General features: G+C 41.2%; 1 long non-coding RNA gene across 1 annotated transcript; it reads left to right on the top strand.

Moving 5' to 3' along the window:
* Nucleotides 1-10,964: 10,964 nt before the first annotated feature.
* LOC132058386 (uncharacterized) lies at nt 10,965-14,781 on the top strand. The gene is made up of 2 exons (XR_009415283.1): nt 10,965-11,224; nt 14,188-14,781. It is a non-coding gene; the product is annotated as an uncharacterized LOC132058386 (long non-coding RNA).
* The last annotated feature ends 9,135 nt before the right edge of the window (nt 14,782-23,916 follow it).

Genomic DNA, 23,916 nt, shown 5'->3' with positions numbered 1-23,916 from the left:
TTTTCTTGAAATTTCTAGAGGTAACATGCATATATATCTAATATAAGGCACATGCCCTTCACATGCCCACTTAATGAGTTTGGGCCAAGCATGGCCGGTTGGGCCTCCCCTCATTGGGCTTCCATTTTCATTTTTTTTTTGTTGGCCCAATTCTTCATGAATCCAAATTGCTAATTTCCGAAACAAATTTCCAAAATTCCAATTGTGCCCTTAGGCCTTCTCCGGTGTTTCCGCATTCAAATTTCCATAACCGACCTACACCTACTAAGAAAAATTCAAACATGGCCTTCTTTCTCACAATTCACAATTATTTCGAATTTTCCGATTATGCAAAAAGACGGGATATAACATTCTCCCCCCCTTTAAAACATTCGTCCTCGAATGTTAATTGAACCTCATGGTAGATCAAAATCAGTCGGGGAGGTCTCCTTGCTATTTATATACTTGCTCTTGATCGGAGACTTTGTAACAACTTTCAATTTCTAACTTGATCCATCTTTTTTTTTGATATCGCCGTATAAAACTGTCCATATCGCCTTAAATCGGATATACGGCGGATAGAATCTTAACCGGAACCAGAAAATCAAACGGGCGTCAGACGGAGCCACATCCGGAGTCAGAGGCACGAAAGTACGACAGACAGAAGCATAATCCAACGTTGTCTAGTGCGGTTTCAAAATCAGAGTCAGACATACAGAGGTATATCAGACGGATTTACAATCGGAGTCAGACATATAGAGATTTAGCGGACAAATTTCGAAATCAGAATCAGACGTATAGACACATATATTAAACCGATTCACAGTCGGGGTCAGACGTACAGACATATGCCAGACAGATTCGTAACCGAAGACAGACATACAGAAATATATCAGACAGATTCGTATCGGAGTCAGATGTACAGAAATTTATCAGACAGACTTGAGATCAGAATCAGACGTACCGAAGTATACCGGACAGAACTATGATCAGAATCGAACGTACAGAGACATATTAAACAGAGTTCCACCGAACACAAGGACGTAGAAATATGGCGTACAGAATCGTGATCAGAGATACAGAATATGATTAACCAGAACACAATACGGATCAAATGCACATGTTTTCCAGAAAAAGATTAATTACATACCTGGGTCCGCATCTGGGTCCTGCCGACCAGTCAACGCGTATATGCGGTTCGAAGGACCGCTCGCACTGGGTGCTCCGCCGCGACCCCTGCCGCGACCTGCCGGCGCTGGCATACCCCGCCCCGTGGGGCGCGGGGCCACTGAGGGAGAAGACGAGCCAGCAACTGATCCAGTGGGCTGGGCTGGGCCACCTGAACTGCCCTTATGTGGGCACTCTCTCACCTGATGATCTGGACTACCGCAAAAATAGCAGGCGCCCGTAGCGCGGTAGCACTCCCCCGGATGGGGTTTACCACAATATGTGCACCGGGGCATAGGTGGCCTAGACTGACCCGAACCCCTACTCATCTGCGGGCCTGATGCCCTGAAATCCTGGCCGGCCCCAGACGGACCCGCGTCATCGAAACGTTCGCCGCAACTGTGTACCCCGGCCTGACGGAGGGAGGGACCTACCGGACTGCTGCTGAGAACGTCCACCTCGGGAATCTCCGGAGTATCCCTCAAATCTGGCCCTCTTGGGCCGTCTCCTGTCATGCTCCCTACTAGACTGGTCCTCCCTATGCCGATCCTCTACGCCCTGTGCATAAGCCTGTAATCGGGCGATGTCCATACCATCGCGCCGCCATAGCCATGCAACAATCAACTAGATAGGGATCCAACCCCATCACATACCGGTGCATCCGGTCCTCCATATCGGCTACAATCATCGGCGCATAACGGGCCAGAGAGTCAAACTCCAGATTATACTCTCGAATACTCCGACCCCTCTGCTTTATCTGCAAGAACCGATCAACTCTCGCCCGTCTCAGCTCTGGTGGTAAAAAGTGGCGGAGGAAAGCAGCCGAAAACTCGTCCCACGTGGCTGGGGGAGCATCCTCACCCCTAGACAGCCCCCAAGACTCATACCAATGAAGGGCAACATCCCGAAGCCTGTGTGCAGCAAAAGTCGACGGACTCGGTCGCCGAAGCCCGAACCAAATCCAACGAACGCCGCATCCGCCGAACAAAAGTCATGTGGGTCCTCATCGGGCTTAGACCCGAAAAACTCGGGGACCACACGTCAAGAAATCGCGGACTCGCAGCTATCACGCCGTCATCATCATCTCCTCTCCGTCCGCGTCCGTGAACACCGTCCACCACTATCGTCGTCAATAGCCGGGACCGCCTCCCTCAATGTCTCGTCCTCCGCTCCGGCCGGGGAGCGGGGGCCGGGCGCCGCCGAGGGGCCTCGCTCGGCCTCATCTGGTGGCGGAGTGGCTGAACCCTCCGACCGGGCACAACGGCGTGGTCTGAGCACGAGCCCGGGTAACTCTCGGTATCTGGATAGTCTCTCCTTCCTTCGCTTTGCCCTTCTGGGCAGCCGCTGCCTTCTTCGGAGGCATCGCTGAAAAATACAACAGATCGTCAGAAGGGAGAACATCCTGATAACACAGCTCTAACGCACGATCTAAGAGTCAAGGAAGGGTAACATAACATCTTAGATGTCCTGTAGCTTCCTGTTTATAGATGTGGGGCCCAACACACCGATAAACAAGACTCTACTAGACACGGCCTGCAGACATTCCGAGAACCGACCGCTCTGATACCACTTTTGTCACGACCCAACCCCGTAGGCCGTGACTAGCGCCCGAACGGGCGCCGTACGTACCAAAAGCCACAAATAATAACTCGGACATTTAGAAAAATTTGGGCGAGTTTCCTCCGTTTTTCTTACTAACCAAATATTTACGCACAAGAAAATACCATATATATACACGGGGCCAATATAGCCATATATATATATATATAGGCGGCGGGCGGGGGCGCGCGGTGAATAAACCGCCGAACATACCATACGCGCATATAACTGTACAAACATAACTACACCCACAGATATGTCTACAGGCCTCTAACATACAGAACAGAATCAGAAGACGGGACAGGGCCCCGCCGTACCCAAATGATCATATATACGGAACAAACAAACAACGAGAAGATATATACCAAAAGTATCGGACTCCGGATCAAAGGGAGCTCTCCGGACGACGGATCAATAATCCTAAGCGGGCGGCGTACCGTGCGGCGCGTCACGTGGGCATGTAACACGGCCCCCGCGGAAGCAAGGGGGTCGATGCGAAGATGTACCGAGTATGTAAAGCGGAAACATAACATATATAATTAAGATACCCGAGTCGGATATGTAAAATCGTAACACGTACGAAAATACAAAAATAAAGCGGACAGAATCGGATTCGTAGCGGAGTCGGACCTACGGGACGTACGGACGAGTCATAAGCGAGAATCGGACTTACGGTAGCGTACGGACGGATTCTCGGACGACCGAATCTCAAATGTATAGCGAACGTAATCGAGAATACGGATCGGACGTACGAGATGTGGCGAGACGGAATCATGCATGCGAGTCATAATCATGTGCGTACAAACGTATCGAAATCGGATCCCCGATCACATACGGACGTAGATCCCGGCCCTTTAATAAGGGACGCGGTAACGAACCCGCCCTCGTAGTACGGGACGCGGTGGACGAACGAGAATCAAGTCATATGCCATCCGGCCGCCATCCCCATAATATCACATAATCGGACCATCATCGGGTCATCCGGATACGAACGGATCCCGGCCCGCACAACCGAGGGACGCGGTGAACAATGCAATGAGGTGCACGAATCACGAGAACACGGCCCGGGCGCGATGAAGGAAGCGTTGAGGCATCCACGAACGGTACAAATGCGAAACCATATACATACGTACCGACATACGTACCGAATAAACCGAAATAGTCCGGAAACGAGCAGATCAGAATAATCAGATTATATCAGAACAGAGTGTCCAGAAACGTTCCAGATGTCAGACTAGTGTCAAGGTACAGATAGATAGTCATAATGCTCATTAGTTTGCGGACAGAACATAATTAAGAGCTACTTATGAAGAACGGACAGAAATAAACCAATCGATTTGAGTCATACGGGAGTATCGGGGTATTGTGGGCCCACCTCGGACCCAACCTTAATAAAGTACATAAATTATAGATAATACACCTTACGGAGTCGTCCATAATCATTTTAGAACGTTTCGACTCCATTTATGGAGGTTACATACTTATAGGTCAATTTTAGAAGAAAAGGGTTCAATCTTCTTGACGGATTTTGCGCTAAATTCAATCTCGGATTACGAGAAGCGTAAATGTCATCGAGGCTCGTTTCGTCAAGCCCGTAGACTCGGAACATGCCAAAGAAAGATAGGGAAGGCTTTACATACCTCAATAACGCCTTATGCTCGCTTGGTTTCACTTTCAATTTCGTCGAAACCGCAAATGGTCACTCTTACCGATTACTATTCATGAAGGCTAACATTTCAACTTTGGTTTAGAATTTGGCCACCGAAATTTGACGCACCTCCCCTATGAATATGGCGCCCCGAGAATTTAACTCGGCTCAAAATAACCAACAACAAACCAACAACAACACCAACAACACAATTATCAATTAGAATCGCTTACTAACATAAATAATCTTCTTTCTTCGTAAAGCAACAACTCTAAACCAACTTCGCATTTCCAAACTAATATCAACGTTTTCATTCTCATTTACTCATGCAAGAACATTCAAATACAAATTCGGGAGCATTTCACATTATTTCACAAGTTATGCAAAAATTTTACCGAAATCATAATTCGTTCAAAACTTCCAACATAAACTTCCATGGCATACTTTTAACTTTTAATTCCATTAACAACCATCATATCTAACATCCAAACAATTCATCTCTTTATAATTGCATAACAACTACATTAGATCACATCCTCTCCCATAACAACATATATGAAATTCTAACGCCGACTTAGATTGTTAAGCCTCTACTTACATTACGAAGATCACAATGGCACATCTAACATACTAAACAACTTAAATTCATTTTCATTCCATTAATTCATATCACACGGCCAACATACCCTTTTCCAACTTCAATCAATTTTTATTCATCTTTCAATTCCAATCCAATTTCGCAACAACCATAACTAGGATACAATATAGAATTTAACATATTCCAACACACCAATGTACACCTCCACGGCTACATACCTACATGCACACACACGGTTCATTCACACACAATCACAACTCCATACTTTCCATGCAATTTCACTTATTCTAACATTCACAAACCTTCCATAACATGAAAGAAAACATGACATACTAGCCTTTCCTCACTACTATGGCTCACGGCCATGGACAAAGTCACACATACACACGGCCATGCACACATACACCACACTCCCTTAATTCTCATCCAATTCTAATCATTCTAACACACATATTCATTCCATAACATAAAGAGATAAAATTCATACCTTATTCTTCAAATTCCAACTTGCCGCAAACGTCGTTCTTTCGCTTAACTAATTGTATCACGTCGGAGAGCGCCTTGAGCTTGCTACTAGTTCCAAAAGAACAAGATTCAAAGATCAAAGTTGAGGGCCTAGGAATTTTTCCTTTCTTTTTCCTCTTCTTTCTTTCTCCTTTGGCCGACGGCCTTCTCTTGTTTTTTCTTGATTTTTCTCCCTTTGTTTTCTTGAAATTTCTAGAGGTAACATGCATATATATCTAATATAAGGCACATGCCCTTCACATGCCCACTTAATGAGTTTGGGCCAAGCATGGCGGTTGGGCCTCCCTCGTTGGGCTTCCATTTTCATTTTTTTTGTTGGCCCAATTCTTCATGAATCCAAATTGCTAATTTCCGAAACAAATTTCCAAAATTCCAATTGTGCCCTTAGGCCTTCTCCGGTGTTTCCGCATTCAAATTTCCATAACCGACCTACACCTACTAAGAAAAATTCAAACATGGCCTTCTTTCTCACAATTCACAATTATTTCGAATTTTCCGATTATGCAAAAAGACGGGATATAACACCAACCACCATGCTTTTAAACCTCATAAATTTTCTTTGTTTGAAACAAGGATGGATGTTATCTTCAACTCAAAGGTTCAAAGCTTGATTTTTCAAAAGGTACAATGTTTCTCATTTTTGCCGACGCAAAAGGCAATGTCACAACATAGGTTTGCAAACAACAAAATTTGATTAACTTTTCCAGTTATGAATACTTTCACTCATAGTAGACACACATCCTAGTAAGAGTCTTTCAATTTTAACCCAAGGGGCACTTCTTGAGTCGAGAGAGAGAGAGAGAGAGAGTTTTGCTTTTAGAGACGCACTTCCTAATTCAAACCTTTACTTCTAGGAGACGCACTTCCTAGTCAAAGTAATTCAATTTTAACCCCTAAGAGACGCATTTCTTAGTCTGGGTCTTTCAGGTTTTTCTTTTCGGAGACGCACTTCCTAATTTGAACCATTACTCCTAGGAGACGCAATTTCTAGTCCGGTGTCACGACCCGACTAGGGGGTCATGATGGGTACCCGGAGCTGACTACCGAGCATCTTACATTAGGCTAATCATCATACTGAACCTGAACATATATAATCTCCAAAGCAACACAAGTCTATATACATAATCCCTCACGGCTGCAAAAATGATATACAAGAGTACAATGTGCTTATCATGGGACATCAACTACCCACACGTACGTATCTACGAGCATCTACTAGAGTACTAGACATAAGGAAGGGACAGGACCCCGTCATGCCTAAATATATACACAAAAGAATATGATCATAAGTAGCACCTCCGAAATAGTGGAGTGCTCCTGTGAATCCACCGATAAGCTCCTACGGATCTGCACCGTCTCCCTGTCTACCTGTGGGCATGAACACAGCGTCAAAAAGAAAGGGACTCGTACGATAAATGTACTGAGTATGTAAGGCATGAATACTACTAACACAATAAAGGAATCATGAAACATGAGGTAAAGATATAACCTGCTTTAAACCTTTAAAGAAAACACATATTATGCATATCACAAATACCATCATCGTTAACCCACGTCCGGGTAACCATCGCATGCCGCCCACTAGTGGTGCCATGTCTGGCTCTCTAGGCACGGTGTAATCATATGCAGCCCGCTTTCGCGATGACATGTCCAGCCATCTAGGCACGGTGTAATCATATGCAGCCCGCCTTCGCGGTGACATGTCTGGCCTTCTAGGCACGGTGTAACCTCATCATCATATACTTATCATAAAGCGTGTATCAGAACTCAAAGATAATCTATAACTATATCAGGGTGACGTAAGGTCGGGAACAATAAAGGAAGTCATGTCATAGGAGTCATGCCTTAGAAAAGAAGGGACTAGCCTTACATACCTTTACGTTTCGCTAACTTTATCACTTGAACGCTTTCCTCCAATATTCACGTTTCTACCTTGTCATAGGAGTCATGCACTTAGAAAAGAAGGGACTAGAGAGTTTGTACTAAAATTAGATAATCGAAGACATACTTAGGCTTAAGCTAAAGCTAACGAAAATGGGATAACATCTTCCTTTATCTCGATGACTTCCTCCACATAATAAATAACTCCCAATATCAATAACGACACCCACAATATCTTAATCAACAACTTCATCAAGCTAGACATTATTGAATGCTCAACATTCCCTATCAAACTCCTTTATAACCCTAACTATAGCACCATACCGTATCCGTCCTCATACAATGCCTCCACAATATCTTTAATATTATTTATAGCAAGATTATACTCATTACATATCAAGAACTATGATTCAAGTCAATTCATGATTCAAGAATATCATTATTTTCATATTTGCACTCCATATTCTCCTCCTTTCCATAATCCAAGTCTTTCAACCCCTCAATACTCTCAATAATATGAAATAAACATAAAACTACCTTAATCACTTGGGAATAAGCCTTGAGTCACTCTACTCCATTAGAATAAAATCCTTCACTTGCACGCCAAATAAATTCTTACTCTTCACAAACCCTAATAGGCTTCCTAGTACATGAATCTCTTAGTCTTTGCTTTTGATCTTGGTTTCTTGGTATAGTTTTGTTGTAGAAAATAGAGGGAGAGTTTTAGAGGGTTTTAGAGGATTCTAGAGAGATATAGGATCTATTTTTGGGAGAAATAATGGAATAAAACATGGGATCTTATATTTATAACTAGGGTTGGAAAGTTCCAGATCCGCGGGTCGACGGTCGTCGACGTGTCAACGGTCCGTCGACATGTCCCGTCGAACTGCCGCCTGAGATGTTTGATTGCAGAACCTCATTGACGGTGCCAGACGATGGCTCGTCGACGTGTCGATGGTCGTCCCTTGGGCCGTCGACACTGACTAGTTTCAGCAATTTTTTGAACTGCTCCAATTTGCTCTAATTCGATTCGTTTCACTTCTAATTCCCTCTTAATGCCAAGAATGCATACTTATACTCCTGTACACATACAAGGTAAAATATCTCGTGTCCAAAACTCTGGTGAGGATTACCGAATCGAAGGTACACACCACCAATAAGCCAAAATCTCCTTGCAATAAAACAGGAGGTGTAACATCAGGGTACTTAAATTGCAACCCCTAAGAGACGCACTTCTTAGTCTGGGTCTTTTAGATTTTACTTTTAGGAGACACACTTCCTAATTTGAACCATTACTCCTAGGAGACACACTTCCTAGTCAGAATTTTTCAGTTTTACCTCTAGGAGACGCACTTCCTTGTTAGAGCCTTTGATTTTACCTCCATTATTGAATTATTTTACATATAGTTTTTGATTTTGCTAACACTCACAAAAATTTTCCTGGTGCAAACTGGGGCAGAAAAATTTTGTTCGTGTTGTTTGTCTTTGATGATTTGCAAGACCCACCTGAACAATGGGAAGCAAGCCAGGACCCCCCTGAACAATGGGAAGCATGCCGTAGACCCGCCTGAAGAATGGGAAGCAAGTCAGGACCGACCTGAAGAATGGAAGAAAAAGGATGCAAGCCAGGACCAGCCTGAAGAATGAGAAGCAAGTCAGGACCTGCCTGAAGAATGGGAAGAAAGCTAGGACCCGCCTAAAGAATGGGAAGCAAGTCAGGACCCGCCTGAAGAATGGGAAGAAAGTCAGGACCCGCCTGAAGAATGGGAAGAAAGCCAGGACCCGCCCGAAGAACAGGAAGAAAGCCAAGACCCACCTGCAGAATGAGACGAAAGCCAGGACCCGCCTGAAGAATAGGAACCAAGTCAGGACCCGTCTGAAGAATAGGGAGTAAGTTAGGACCCGCCTAACAAAAATGGGAGCAAGTCAGGACCCGCCTAAAATATGGGAAGAAAATCAGGACCCGCCTGAAGAATCGGAAACAAGTCAGGACCCGCCTGAAAAATAAGAGCAAGTCAGGACCCGCCTGAAGAATGGGGAGCAAGTTAGGACCTGCCTGAAAAATAGGAGCAAGTCAGGACCCGCCTAAAGAATAGGAAGAAATTCAGGACCGCCTGAAGAATGGGAAGAAAGTCAGGATCCGCCTGCAGAACGGGAAGAAAGTCAAGACCCGCCTGGAAAATGGGAAAAAAGTCAGGACCAGCCTGAAGAATGGGAAGCAAGTCAGGACCGCCTGAAGAATGAGAGCAAGTCTGGACCCGCCTGAAGAATGGGAAGATAGTCAGGACCCGCCTGAAGAATGGGAAGAAAGTCAGGACTGCCTGAAGAATGGGAAGAAAGTCAGGACCCGCTTGAAAAATGGGAGCAAGTCAGGACCCACCTGAAGAATGGGATGGTCAGGAACCCTCCTAGAGAATAAGGCCACCTTTCAATATCAAGTTCAGGAACCCGTCCGGATAATATGGACATCTTTCAATTTCAAGTTCGGGAGCCCGCCTGAAGAATAAGGTGCACTTTAAGTTAGAAGTAGCAGGAGCCCGCCTGAAGTACTGGGTCAACTTTCAATCACCTTTCGATTTCAAGTTCAGGAACCCTCCTGGATAATTGGGACATCTTTCAATTACAAGTTTAGGAGTCCGCCTAGAGAATAAGGATAATTTTAATTTCAAGATTAGGGGCCCGCCTGAAGAATAGGGTGTACTTTCAGTTGGTTTCAGATTTAGTCCGAAGTAGTAGGAGCCCGCCTGAAGAATAGGATATACTTTCAGTTGGTTTCAAGTTCAGTCAGAAGAGCAGGAGCCCCGCTTGAAGAACAGGGTTTACTTTCCAGTTCAATTCGAGATCCGCGCGCTTATCTCATCACTTGAGAAAGCATGAAGATTCAAGTCAAGATTCGAGAGAAACTGCATAGATAGGATCTTGTATTTGTATTTTCTTTGTAACTTTTGTTTTTCATTTTGATGTAATAACAGGAGCCGCAGACCGGAACCTCGACAAGACCTCACTCGACTCTCCAACTCAGTATGTTCCATCACCCATCTTACTTTTGAACTACACGTGACCTGATTCTTTTATAACCCGAGATATGTAGGATGCCCAAAAGTAGGGCTCGGTCGCATCCTTTGCTTGTTTTCCCCCTCTTTTTGAATAATGGTCAGGTCAAACTAGTCTCTTTGTCTACTTGTTTGATTGAAAACTCTTCGTGTTCTCAATCAAACAGGGACAGATGTAGACACGTGATTTTTGACCCTCCCTTAGGTTTTACACGATTTTTTTGAGTTAATTGTTGCATCTAGGCTTAATCTCGATAGTTTTGACTTTTATTTTTATTTTTAGTAGGTTTTGTTTATGAAAATGAAAAAGTACAAAAATATTCATTATTTTTAAAGTACAAGTTTTGTGTTTCAAAGAAAGAAAAATACAAAAAAATAGGTTTATTTTAATCTAGCTTTTTAGTTAATTAATTTTGAATTTTCACTTAGTATAATTATTTATGTTTTATTATTTTTGGTTTAAAATTAGTTGATTAATATATTTATCGTCGTATTTTTATTTTTATAGCTTTAATGAAAAAGAAAATAAAAAAAGGAGAACCAATACCATATTGCCACATGGAAAATTTCATCCCTGCCCATATGGCATATTCCATTTTATGAAATAAGAATATCCTAGTATTAGAAGGACCTTTCAGAAAAAATAACAAAAATTAGACACTCTATAAAAAGGAAACTATACCTAATTTTCTAACCTAGACTACACATCATTATCCACCTAATAGACCTAGACACACAATGATAATCAGTCGCAATACAGATGTTATATCCCGTGTTTCCTACATTCGGACAATTCGAGAACGCATGGCAAGTTAGGGACAAGATCACTTGCAAGAATTATTTTTATGTACGAGTCGTTAGGAATATTATTTATGAACATTGGTAGAATGGAAATATCGGGAAAGGACAAGGGTAAAATGAGAATTTTACAAAAGTTCAAGAAAAGTCATGGAGGGGCCGTGCTATATGCCCTATTTTTGATTAATGGGGGGCCAATTGTAAATTATAAATAATGCATGGGCTAAAGCTTGTAAGAGAAGCCATTTAGTCTTCTTTGTATTTTCAAGAAAATTCTAGAAAAATGATGAAGGAGACATGTGACTATAATTGAGGGGCTTATAAGTAAATAGAGAGAAGTGGTGGAAATAAATAAGAAGACCCCTCTTAATTTTCTTCATAAGTCAAGAATTTTCAAGGAAACAAAATTAAGAGCAAACAAGAAGGCCATATTCGGCCACCATCATGGAAATTTGATTCCATGAAATTTTGTCCCAAAATTTCTTTCTCCAAGTATTTCTACTAATTCAAAGATGCTCTTCAACATGGTGCAATTGTTGAGGCAAGAGAATCATTCTTTGTTGCAAGTTGACAACCTTGGCTAAGTGGAGGAATTGAAGAGAAAAGGTAAGAAACCAATCTTTTTACATGTATTATAGATGGTTGTGCATGTTGTGGTATGTAGAAATGAATGGAACTTATGAAATATGCATGCATGTGGTATGGCCGAATGGAGTATGTGCATGGCAAACAATAGATTGAATTCATGTAGTATTTTGACTGTTGTTGTGTGTAGAGTGGAGGAATGGATGAAATATATGGAAGTATGTATGTTTGAGTGTGGCCGTGTAGGTGTTTGCATTGTGTAGAAGTAATGAGCCAACTTTACTTAGTGATTCAATGGTTATTATAGTAAATTCTATGATGAAAAACGAGAATCTAATAGCTTGAAATGAAGTTGTAATTGTTGGTAGATTATGGAAGAAGTTATGTGAATTGTTGGAAAATTGCTTAAAGGCTAATGTGATTTGAATATGGACTTTTTGTATTGTTGGGAAATGGTATGACTAGTGTATGAAACATTAATGTAAGTCATGAATTTGGAAGGAAGGAAATGAGTGAAGATCGTTTAGTAGAAGTTGGGTTGAAGGTTGAGATGATATGTAGAAATGGAAATTTCTTATGTTAGAATATATCGTGATTGCTTATTGATGTTGTTATTGGTATTGTTGTTGATAGTTTGGCCGGGTTAAATTCCCGGATTGCTGTTGATTGTTTTGAGCCGAGTTGGATCTCGGGGGTGTCACGTTTATAGGGGAAGTCTTTGCCGAAATTTCGGTAGCCAAATAGAAGCCAAAGATTGAAATGTCACTTGCATGAATAGTAGCGGTAAAGATGACCATTTGCAGATTTTCGACGAAACGGGATTTGATTTTTGGCAATCGTGAAGAGCAGGAAAGGTATGTAAAGCTTACCTATTCTTTATTTGGCACGTCCTAGACCTATTAGGCCGAAAACGGAACCTCAGGGATAGTTCTGTTCCCCGAAGAAAATTCGAGTTTGATTTTGAATACTATTCATTCAGTACAATTGAATCATAAAGCTTGCCTTTGAATTTAAGAATGCTTCAACCTTCGTATCTTTTGCAAATGAATCCGAATCGCTTCGAAACTTCCCTAAATAACTTTATGGAGCCAATGATTAAAATTTACGCTCGCCACCTCATTTGACCCGAGGTGGGCCCGTTATTCCCGAACTTACTTCTATTATGCAAATGAATGATTTTTGAACAATATTTAAAAGAAAACGTTTTAGCTACTCTGCTATTTATTACTTAAAAAGCTCGTTTTAAATATTCCGTTAAGTTCTATGACGTGCTTTGATATGTACCACGAATCTGAACGTTCTGTTCCGACATAATCCGCCGTGATGTCCGAAAGGTACGCACTATGACTCCGTCCGATTTCATTGATTTGATTTGTCATTCGATATGCCTCATCGAGTCTCTGGAAATATGCATGTTATTTTTGTTGCATTTAGTTTCTCACTACTCCACTCGTGGATGCCCCAATGTTTCCCCCACTGAGCCCGGGCCAGGATTTGTTATCAAGCGTTTTCCTCTGCATTGTTCGCCGTGCCTCGGTGTGAGGGGGCAGGTATGACATGTACATGGGTCCGAAGTATGATGTGCCATGTACATATATTCTGATATCTGATTATGTGATGTGATGTGGCCACTTGGTATGTTATGATTTGTTTGGAGATATTCCTACTCAAGTATGATGTGTTTTGGCGCGGGACGAAGGGAGCGCCTCTCGCTCTGTTCACCGAGTCCCATAGCGGGGCCGGCTTCCGCATATGTTTTCTCGTATGCATTACGTATGATTTCGGTACGCATTTTTGATTAGCTATGCATCTCGTTCGTTTTCCGCACATTCTCATTCCGATTTTAGTTTTGTTTATTACATTTTCTCGCTTTTACATATTCAAGACATTTTCCGTACCGACCCCTTTCTTTCGGGTGCGTTTCGTGCCGCGAGGTTCGTACGACCGATTTGTGGATCCGTTGCTTAGGTTATCCGTCACTGTGAAGTGCTCCTTTGTCCGGAGCTCCGTATTTTGGTATGAAATTTCGCTGCATATGTACGTATTTATTCGGGGTATGGCGGGGCCCCGTCCCGTCATATGATTTTGCTTTGTCTCGTAGAGGTCCGTAGACACGTGGTGTGGGTTCGTATATGTTTCGTGAGATTTGCGTACGTTTAGAGTTATCCGTGTTTTGTGACGGCCTTATCGGCCTTCGTGCGGCATGCTCGCTCACTTGTCCTTGTTAGATTATTATTTCTGTTTATTTTTAATATTTTGCTAATTTAGGTTAAGGTACGTACGAGTGCCCAACTAGGGCACGTGTCGCGGCCTACGGAGTTGGGTCGTGACAACAGAATACATCTAAAAGCTAGAAAATAAGAAGAAGAGATCAACGATTAGAGGGGAAGAACTAAGAACAGCAGCGACAGACTGTTTCTTCTTATTTAGGTGACAATTTTTGTTTATTTTCCCGAAAACTTCACTAACACCACCTTTTCTCTACCCAAATTCTAACTCAAAACAAACCTGCCAATAAACACAATAAAATGATCAAAACAACAGTGTCAAAAGTGGGTCGAGGTTCCGCTGGTCGTGAAGCTCCGATTCTGGTTCACTGAAGCAAAGTAACGAACTATTTTGAGGTCCGTTTTAGATTGGATCATGGTGACGTCTTGGCTTGGATCATGGTGATGTCTAAATGGGTTTATGATACCTTCATAGATCTTTATCTAATATTCTCAAGATAAAATGTTTTGTTGGGTTTTTACGTTGGATTGGATTATGGAGGATTATAATATGTTTTGAGTTTAATGTTTGGGTGTAATAATTATTGGATCTTTGCTTGGATAGATATACAAATTCACTATTTTTAAATACTAGTTAATGGCTTGCCGATTAATATGTAATTGTAAATTCAATCCTCTTTTAAAAGAAAGCTTCAGTTGAATGAATATTTTAGAAATTAATGTGCTAGTCTTGAAAAACAAAGTTTGCATACATGACTTTGTTATTTACTGTTTGGCTTTCACGTTTCTTATTGAAATTATTGGATGTCTAGTCTAATTTATTGGGTACATCTCACATATTAATTGTCAAGCGCTGCAGGGATCATCTTGACCGTGTAACAGTGAGCCTACATGAAAGTTTAAGGCTCAAACAAATTAATTAATTAAATTGTGAGATGGGCGAGATGGGGTGCGAATTATTTCAAACCCCGTTGTCAAGTATAAAAGAAAAAAGTTGGAAAAAACAATTGTGAGGGAGCGAGATGAGTTGCGGATTAATCCAAGGCTCGTTGCTAAAAGAAAAAGAAAGGAGTGATAAATGATAAAGAAAAAGCGTCTCAGATTTAAGAGACAAACAACCCTTTTAACGGTACACTCTTTAGGCGCGTCTTAAATTGTATTGACCATGTGGATAGACCCGTTCCTTGGTTAAATGCATTTAATTAAAGTAAAGTCAGGTGGGTCATCCCGTTCCTTGACCCTCTAATAATAATTGTGTTGATCATGTTGACAGACCCGTTCCTTGGTTAAATGCATATAATTAAAGAAAAGTCATGTGGGCCATCCCGCTCCTTGAACCCGTAATAATAATTTGTGTTGACCATGTGCGCCGACCCGTTCCTTGGTTAAATGCATATAATTAAAGAAAAGTCATGTGGGCCATCCCGCTCCTTGACCCTCTAATAATATAATTAATGAAAGATTTTGCTTGCATACACGCTCCGAGGCCTAAACAATTAAAACACGTTTTATCCAAGAATTGATTTTTGCCATGTAAAAGCCAATAATAGCGACCGTACTAGAACCACGGGACTCGGGGAATGCCTAACACCTTCTCCCCGGTCAACAGAATTCCTTACCCGATCTTTTATTTTCGCGGACCATAATAAAAGAGTCATTTCCTTTTGATTAGGGATTCATAAGGTGACTTGGAACACCAAAGCTCAATTCCAAGTGACGATTCTGTAAATAATAATTCCTATTCAAAACAGTCACTTCAAATGGAAAAACCCTTTAAACAATAAAAACCTGTGCGTTATTGCACGGGGCTCAAAAAAGGGGTGTGACACCTTCTCCAAGTCAATTCCCTTTTCGGGTAATAGCTTCTTGTCCAGTAAATTAGAATAGTAGCGGAGATGGAAATGCCGTGACATGAACTGTTTTGTACCATATTGCTCCCCCACATTTTCTTCTGCAATTTCTTGATCTTCCACCACATTTTCACCCATGTTGTCGTCCATTATGACCGCTTAAACACCTGAAAAGATCAAAACCAAATTTATTTGGTATTATAACCATGTTTAGCAAGTTAAAACACTGGTTTATAGCCTAAGAAACCATCAAAATAGGCCCCGCAACGACCCGATGCAAACTCACTAGTTGCAGAATTATTCTAGTTCTCTTGCATCTGCGAAAAGTTTCATGCAGATGCAGCAACACTTCTGCAGATGATTTTCCGCTTCTGTGCATTTTCAATTATTCGACAAATCTGCATCTGTGGAGAATTTATGCAGACATGGAGTCGTACCTGCACATATATACCACAGATACCGCACCTGCGATCCTTTTATCGCAGATGCAGAAATAGTCATCTTCCTCACAAACCCAAAAACTGCCCAACTCTACACGATTTCGACCATGGTTTCCATAAAACATTCATACTCCCACTCCTAGATCATGAAATAATCTATGCATGCATGAGTAAGGAACATTATTTAACAAGATTTCGAGCGGCAACACGCCAAAAATTTTAAACCCCTACAAGAACCACCATGAACACCCCACCCGATTTACTTTTCAAATTTTTAACTAAAATTCAAACTATTACATTGCTCTAACAGTGGTAAACATGATCTCAAGGCAAACAACACCCACCACAACCCACACGAAGAACCCATATGCAATTTTACCAAGCCCAATTTTTCGAAGGTTTTCTACCATAATTCTAAAACCTATGAACATGCTATGCGGTAATAAGCAAGTTTAACATCATCCAAATCTATTCTAGGTTAAAGGGAGAGCAAGAGAGCATCGTTGTTGAATAAATTTGAAGATTTGAGAGCGATTGAAGACCCCCATCTTTCTTTGAAATTCGCCCAAGAGTTTGGTCTTTTTCTTTGTAAATTTCGAATGTGGGGTTGGGAAGAGTATAAAGGTGGAGTTTTATTGTGAAAGGGTGGTCAAGGGTTGCGACTGTTGGGGAGTGGGGGAAGTGGAATCAGTTGAGGGGGATAGGGAGAGGTTTTGGGGTTTTGAAAAGACTCCTCCTTTACCAATATTTGAAACTGTCCGACGTCCGCTTCTGACGACATTTTTTTCACCTCCGCGGACTCGCTTATGCGTGAATATGCACGCTTCTACGAACCTTCTCCGCTGCAATTAAGTTCACACCTGCGGATCTTTTCTCGCTTCTGTGAGCTAGCCTTTGCAAATGTTTTTTCGCACCTGCAAAAATTTTCCTTTTGAACGAAGCCCGCTCCTGCTTACAAACATCCGCTTCAGTGATTTCATACTTGCAGTGTCCTTTCCGCAAGTGCGTCACTGCTCCAATCTCCAAAGACCATTGGACATCCAATAGTTTGATTTCAATCTAGCATCTAAACCTTTAGGGGGTTCGTTATGAGACGTTTGGTGATCATCGTAGTCTTTGACGCGTTTTCAACATCGGAAGTTGAGTTTGAGGTAGTGTAGGTGGACGTAATTGCGTTGCGTGCATTATCATTAATTCTCATCCTGGTGAGGCTTGGTGCTTCGGGACCGAGCAAGATACGGAGTAGTGCAGAGATTCGAGGTAAGTGCTTAAGGGAAAGGACAATGAGAAAAGGTTTACTAGCGAGGATATTATGGGAATCAGGGATCATATATGTGTGCCCAAGTGGGGGATGTAGCCAGGTTAGTCATGAAGGAGGCTCACGGCTCAAGGTATTCTATTTCATCTGGGAACTACGAAGAGGTATCGGGTTATGAAGCGACATACGTGGTAGTGTAGCATAAGAGGGTTAACAATGGACTCTGTGGTAGGATTTCCAAGGACTTTGCAGAAATTGATTTTTATTCTAGGTGCTTGTGGGCCTCTTGGCTAAGACCGTTCATTCTTTCACCAATTCAAATTCTTAAAACTCCGAGTAGATGGAGGGTCTACTTTCAAGAGATACTTCATCAGCATGGAGAGCCCGTTTCTTTCATTTCAACTCAAGAGACTCAATTTCGTTCCTTTAAGCCGGAGCTTCGTGTAGTACTTTCAACTTCAGATCGATGGTCAGTCCGAGCGGACCGTAAAAGGTACTAGTGTCACGACCCAACTAGATGGCCATTATGAGTACTCGGAGCTAACACACCGAGCACCTCTAAACATACATCTCATAATCATTTCTGGGTGGACCATAAAGATAGCTCATGGACATCATAATCTGTAAGGACATATATTGCAATATAACGGCACATCTATATATAATCTTCAACAATTATACCCAGCATCACCAGCCGACAAGGCTACTAAAATACTATACACAATATGAACCGGTAGGGTTATGAAATGTCTAACTGTACACACATGTCTACGAGCCTCTACATAGAATACATGTGACCATAAAGACCAATATCAAGTAGACTGCAGCTTCGAAGTAAGTGGAGTGCTCCTGAGAATCTGCTGATAAAGCACCTACGGGTCAGATCCGTTTACCTGCGGGCATGAACGCAGTGTCCACAAGAAAGGACGTCAGTACTAATAATGTAAGGCATGTATGATAACATAATAAGAAAGTATAGAAGACATAGGAAGAAAGTATAACTATAACTGCTTGCCTCTTAAGGCGGAATCATGCATGCTCACCTTTACCTTTTAACCATATTACACATACATACATAAACTGTCTGAATCAAATAACATCATTAGCCCGCGTCCGGGCCTCCCGCGTTCGGGGTAATCATCTCACGCCGCCCACTAGTGGTGCTGCCCGTGCCATATAGACACGGTGTTACTATCATTATCCATAGCCGCCCACTACGCCTATCGTAGTGGTGTCGTCTCGGCCGTCTAGGCACGGTGTTACTATCCTTATTCATAGCCGCCCACTACGCCCACCGGAGTGGTGCTGCCCAATCGTATAGGCGCGGTGTAATCATACATATACATATACATAAAGCTTGCAAGAGAGTCCAATCAAAAGCTATAACTCTATCAGAGTGATGTAAGGTCGGTAACCTCTGGTTGTATTATGGAACATTATGATCGTCATGTCTCACCTTGAAGGAACTAGCATTATGAGGTGAGACTATCAATAAAGAATAACATCAAGGGAAAACATAGAATAAGATCATAAATCTCATAAAGCGTCAAATTATACACTTTGGAGCCTTTAGAAATAGGGTCATCATCAATGAATAAAATGGAGAAAATCAAGAAGTAGCTCAACATTCTCATATTCACATTGAACTCATAAGCTTGGGATTCTTAAACATGAAATCATCGTCATCATGATCATCATAGAAATATTCTCATCTTTGACATCATCGCTATCATTGTAAAAACATGTCCATCATTGTTTTCATAAGAGCTTACAGAATCATAAATCTCTGGTTTGGAAAATACGGACATTTTGGAAATCATTTATGGATTATCAAAAAAGAAGTCATGCCCTTGAATCATGAACTTCTAACTTTTAGAAACAAGGAGATTATGGAAACATTTATGGAATCATAACATAGGAATTAGAGTCACCGTCATCATAAAACATGCTTATCTTTAGCATCATAAGAACTCTATAAATCATCAATCTCTAGCTTTTGAGAATAAGGACATTTTAGGAAACATGTATGGGTTCACAAGAAAGGAATCATGCCTTTGGAAAGAAAGGGACTAGCCTTAACATACCTTTCGGTCGCCTTAGTCGTTCAACGTTTATTCTGCCAAGCTCGCAACTCTACACGTAAACCATCCATATTATCATTAGGCTCAATATCATACACTTGTCTCAAGCATTCAAATGAAATCTTTTTAGAATCTGCCACAAAATTCAAAAAGATCTCCCCTATATTCTTTACCTCCTCCAAATACGAAAATAACTCCCAAACAATACAACAACATCAACAACAATATCAATACCAATATATTCCATAAAACATCCCACTCTATGTTTCTCCAATTTTCAAACCAACCATAACAACATCCATAATACCATAATCAAAGAATTATATTCAATTTAATCTCAAATTAATCCAAAATTCTCTTTCAAGCTCACCTCATGACCATCAACTTTAATTCAACTCTTTATGATTTTTCTCCCATGATTCTTTCCTTTCTAAGAATTGTTAAACCTTTACATCATCTCAATCATGTAAATAATAATAGGAAAAACATACCTTATAGTGGAAGAACATCACTTTATTCACCCCTTTCCAAGATTAAGTTTATCACCACCTTGAAGAGAAACAAGAACAATTGTCTTCCATAGATTTTCCTTGAGGTTTTGATGTCTCTTGATGATATGGAAAGGTTTTGGAAGATTATGGAAGGTTTGGAAGGATTATGGAGCATTATGGAGTGATATAGAAGATGATGGAATGTTATGGAAAATTATAGAGCTCTCAAGAAGTGTGGGGGATAAGAAAAATGATTCTTAAGTATTTATATCTCTTTAGAAATGTAGAGAATTATAGAAAATATGAAAAATGATGAAAATTAATGGGTTAGAGGGGTATTTATAGCTGTGTGTTGGGTCGGGTACTGTAACACCCGGTTACTGTAGCAGCATTTTTCTGCTCCGTCCGCCTAACTTGTAACGTCCATAACTCCCTGCTCCGATGTCGGATTGACGAACGGTTTATTGCGTTGGAAACTAGACTCGAAGAACTTCATTTTAGGCTTTTGAAATACCTTAAAACTCCTTATATACACAGAGATATACTCCTTCAAAGTTGACCCAAAATTCTGTCCAGAATTCTGCCAACTTTTTCCAAATTTTCGACAAACTTATTTTCTCTGCTTTGCTTGATCCCGGAATCTTCCAAAACTCTCCATACATGGTATTTATCATTGATCATACTTGATAATTCTTCGTTCCTCATAATCCAAAGTTGTTTTACCTAGCCATAGCTCGACATACTTACGTTCAAATTTAATAAGTGCTTCTCCGAAAGTACGGGGTGTAACATCCTTCCCCCCTTTAGAAACATTCGTCCTCGAATGTTGTAGCTTGCGAGCTTGCAACCCTATCATTAATTTCTTGAAATAGTTGTCCTCCTTTAGCTCCTAATCCCATATTCTTATACTATGGGCTCATTAGTCTTCTTTCATATTCTCCCAATTCTTTATCGAACTCATTCATTAGTTCCATATCCTCAGGTTCTTATGTATGTACCCAGTGGTCAACTGATATCTAGCTACCGTCCTGGGACCTGTTGCTATTAAGATGGTCTTAACTCATGATTGCTATGGCTCCCTTTTTGTACTAGTCGACCTTATATATATACACCATATCACCTTCTTTTTATTCCTTGGTCGGACTCTTTAGTCCCTTACAATACCATCATAGTTCCACCTATGGTAGCGCCCGGATGATTTGCAATAGCATTCCCTTGCTAGTGACTTATTACTCTCAGTGATTACCGTTTCTCGGGTTCTTCATCTCATATACACTTAGTCACAACTTCCTTTTAATGTGAGTATACTTCCCTCCTTAAGTCCTTGGCTCTCTTAGACCGGTGACTAATTGAGACTTAAACTAACCTCCATTCTCCTTCGGCTCCTTATCGTCGTCCTTGCACCATTTTGTTAGCCATCTCATCATGGCGATTGTTTATATAGTTCTATGTCATATACTCTCACAATTGATATGACTAGCGGCTTGAAATTTTGCGACTTACGAGGTACTCCCTCATCTCCGGTAGCATTGTTGTCTTGCTATCCATAGGCACACTATCTTCCTTTCCTCTGAAGATTATTGAACTTCCTATGAATATTCCTCTTTTAAAGCTTTCATCTCCTCTAGTGCTATAAGTTATTTTTAGTAATCCCGATTTTCCCTTATACTTATCCCTGGTTACATGCGGCTTCTTACTCCTTTCGTTACCCTTGGAGTACTTTACTGTATATCTAAATGTACCTAAAATTTCTTCGGCGCGAGTGATTCGAGTCATAGTCCGGAATACAACGTGTCGCATTGGCGAAACTTATTCTCCTTGATTCGCTAAACCTTCATCATCTTGACATGCCTCCTTTTTCACATTTGTCTCATAATATACCTGCATTTAATCCATTCTTACTTTTCTTTATCACATTCTTGACATATCGGTTCGTCTCGAAATTTGGCTCCTTCAAGCCGGTACATTTCCCTCTTTTGAGCTTGGGAATGTTGTAGCTCATCCTAGAACTGAATTTGTTCTTCCCCCCTTTTTAAAGGATGTCCTCATATATCTGTAACCTTTGAGTTTACCGTCTTTCGATAGTCATCTCGTCCGACCTTAGCGATCCTTCAACTCTTTGTTCCTTTAATGTCGGAGAGTTTTTGTCGCATAGTTTAACTTATTTTCCTTTTTGCTAGTTGAGTTCTTGTATCAAATTAAAATGCTTATACATATCGGATATAATTCAGATGCCTTCTTTGTTGTCTTTTCACTTCTACCCCTCATGACTAGTAGTCCCTTGGGCTAATGAATTAATGAGGACATCATAATTCATTAGGCCCTTTTCGGAGTGTCCAACTATCCCATGCTCCTTTAATCCTAGTCTCTTCCCACGACTGTCTTCTTAATATCCTTTAAATTCTTCTTGCTCTAGGTTCCCAATTTCGATTTATATCTATACTATGCCATTAAAAGTTAATATTCCACACCATCTATTCCCACGACTCGTCCTTTCATTAGCTTCTCTCATTTTGTCCAGTAATTCTTCTTAACAACTTGTTTGCATCATGTACCGTGCATCATAGTCATTCTAGTGGCCCGTCGGTTCTATTTCTTTTTATGAAATCCTCACAAAGTACATTTATCACGACCCGATCGTGAAAATACGACGGCACCCGTGTTAACCCACCCGGCACTTATCGTACATCCACATTTATCTCTCTAGGTGGGCCACATAGCTAAATCATAATTTCTATCCGTCACTCAATGCAAATATTAAAGGCAACGGCACATTCATAACATCATTAACAATCGTACCCCATCAATGCACATAAGCCGACGAAGCTATTAAAATGATATACAAAATAAGTTCGACAAGGCTTCAAGACATCTAACCATATACAATCGTTATTGCTCTAAGAAGAGTAGGTAACATCATATAGGCGGACAGACCCCGCTCGTGCCTATGTATGTACATAAAAGAATAATACCAAAAGCCGTAGTTCGTGATGAAACGGATTCCTCAAGTAGTCCCCGAATAAGAAAGCTACGGATCGTTAATGCCTCCCCCGGCCACTCGCGGTACGACGATGTCAGTTTACAAACAAAAGGATGTCACGAATATCAGACCGAGTATGTAAAGTATAATCAACATCATAATAAAATACAAGAGACTACATAAGAAACAACATAAGATCGAGAGAATTCGTGAGATAGTAAAGCCATCATTATCATTAGTTACTTACTCGTTTTTACAGGTGTGACCTTCCATTTCCAAAGCGTGTCTCGTGTACATACATACATATACATTCGGGTTCGTATTCATATTCGTATTCATAGTATACCCGACCACGAAACCTGTAGTTTCACATACATTCGCGATGACGAGGCTCCTGCGTGATTATACACACTCGGCCCTACTTCATGCTCGTTGTCATCCGTACCCAATCGGGGCAGCTACAAGTACGCAACAGATATCATAACGCCATATAAGCTCTGTTACATAATAGTCATACGTACTTAGACACGTATACATAAGAGTCTATAAGTATCATCAACAACATTACCATCATCGTCTAAGTAGTGTCTATCCTCGTGAGGATCAACTATCATACAAGTGACGCAATGAACTGGCGAAAAGTATCGAGGATCAAGCAGATTGCAACTTTAGAGATAGAACCATTTGAGGACATTAAGGAACTCATGAAAGGATATATACAAGCCAGGGAAACCCTGCCTTTTTAAAGGGGGGAA

The sequence above is a fragment of the Lycium ferocissimum genome, chromosome 5 (genome assembly GCF_029784015.1).
Source record: "Lycium ferocissimum isolate CSIRO_LF1 chromosome 5, AGI_CSIRO_Lferr_CH_V1, whole genome shotgun sequence".
In the NCBI taxonomy this organism is placed as follows: Eukaryota; Viridiplantae; Streptophyta; class Magnoliopsida; order Solanales; family Solanaceae; genus Lycium; species Lycium ferocissimum.
This window is presented reverse-complemented; position numbering and strand designations above follow the sequence as displayed.